Below are 1,955 nucleotides of genomic sequence, written 5' to 3'. Positions count from 1 at the left end.
GTGGACTAGTGGTTAAAATTGAATATAATAAAAATTAATTGAATTTAATAAAAATTTGAAGCGGCATATGCGGGCGGGAAACGGGAAACTATATATACTAATCTAATTGGAGTGGCCTAATGATCATCAGTAAAAATAATATTAATAAATATAAATAAATAAAAATAAATCAACAATCAAGGAAAATGGGAATTAAGATAACAATGACAGCAAATAAAATCAGAAATAAAAATGATAGAGTTAAAGTGGACTTAGAAGACAGATGGGAGTAGAGCCTTGTTCCCAGCATTAGTCAGGGGGATTCATGGCTTCCCTATATTTTAACAATACTGAAAAGAATATAATCATTTAATTGCACAGTTACTCAGTAGTTTGTTCTATGTCCTTACTAGCTCCATGTCAGTCCTCAGTTCAGTATTCCATGAAAATAGTTGAAGCCCCAATCCGGGGCAGCCCGGTTTTACCCCGCAATTTCGGTAGGGTCTCAAAAGCGGACGGACGGACGGACTGATGCGGGCCCGACAGGACCATAAATATCCATGTGAAGGACAATCATTCGTGGATGTTAGCGAAAATGTAACTTTATCAATGAAAAATTGCTACTACAGGCTGCATAAAGCATCACAATACTGAACCATCACTTGAATTCTATTTGTCATTCTTAACTTAGGAGTTCAGTGACACAATTTTATGATTTTAATGATTTTTCTATATTATTTGGTGTAAGTCTAATAATAAACATAGTGAAATTTTATGATTAATTTTTATCAGCTATTGCATGCAACACTATACTGAGATACTGATTTCATTTAATTACACAATTAAAATTATAATAGTTCGATATCCTTGAAATCACTGCTCTTTAAAACAACAAAACATTAATTCAAATAAAATTTTGATTCATACCAGCACTTGCTTGTTTTGTCACAGTAAAATATTTTTCAATAGAATCAAAATTTAAAAATATGAGTCTTAATAACCTATACAAATCTGCTATTAACATTGTAGACATTTAAATTTTTAAAGAACTTACAATTAAAATCTAGTGGCTTTTGACATGACAAGGCATTACATAGATTCAACTTCACTTACATCATACTATCCTAATTTTATAGTGTTAAAACATAGATATTATTTGTACAGCTGTGATGAAATAACTTACATAAAAGTATCAGTCAACAGTCTCATCAGGTTGATTGCAACCAATTTACTAAAGATTGCTGTTGGTAATACACAAAACATAATTAGTACTCTAAAAAATTGCAGTTTTTATTTAATAATAGTCATCCTATATAGTCTACATTGTATTCCTGCTTATATTCACTGTAAATGGTAATTTCTCTGAATATATTGATTAAAGATATAGACTTGGACCAAGTAATAAAGAAAAATCATTAAAATGGTGTCACTGAACTCCTGTTAAGAATAACAAATAGAATTCAAGTGATGGTTCAGTATTGTGATGCTTCATGCAGCCTGTAATAGCAATTTTGCATTGATAAAGTAAAATTTTCGCTAACATGACCTCTTCTATTGGTCCTAGCATAGTTAATACGTACATAAATTTATTGTCCAAGTATAGAAGTGTTTTAAAGACAGACTATCCATGAATAATTGTCCTTTACATGGCTATTTATGGTCCTGTCGGGTCCGCATCAGTCCGTCCGTCCGTCCTTTTCGGGCGGGGCGGGTCCGTCCGTCCGTCCGCTTTTGAGACCCTACCCGCAATTTCCCGTGCCCGAGCCCCTCCCGAGCCCGGTTTTACCAACCCCCATATGCCATCTTTGAATGAGCCACGCCCTTATCTAGCCCCACCCTAACTTTTTTGCAAAAGGGGCGAGATTACCAATGGCAACAAATAACTGTTCTTCTCCTTCTTCCTTCTCTTCTCCTTTGACTATTGGTAGGTAATATCCATTGTAAGTACTAGATCTATAATGATTATTATTTAGAGC

The 1,955-nt window shown here is 34.0% G+C and overlaps 1 long non-coding RNA gene across 1 annotated transcript; it reads right to left on the bottom strand.

The window, feature by feature from the left end:
* Positions 1-1,350: 1,350 nt before the first annotated feature.
* Positions 1,351-1,622, bottom strand: LOC109589923 (uncharacterized). The gene is made up of 2 exons (XR_002189012.1): positions 1,560-1,622; positions 1,351-1,416 (listed from the first exon to the last, which is right to left on the bottom strand). It is a non-coding gene; the product is annotated as an uncharacterized LOC109589923 (long non-coding RNA).
* Between the last annotated feature and the right edge of the window lie 333 nt (positions 1,623-1,955).

This window comes from Amphimedon queenslandica, unplaced genomic scaffold (genome assembly GCF_000090795.2).
Source record: "Amphimedon queenslandica unplaced genomic scaffold, v1.1 AMPQUscaffold_10710, whole genome shotgun sequence".
In the NCBI taxonomy this organism is placed as follows: domain Eukaryota; kingdom Metazoa; phylum Porifera; class Demospongiae; order Haplosclerida; family Niphatidae; genus Amphimedon; species Amphimedon queenslandica.
Note: the sequence above shows the minus strand (reverse complement) of the source record. Positions and strands in the feature narration are given on the sequence as shown.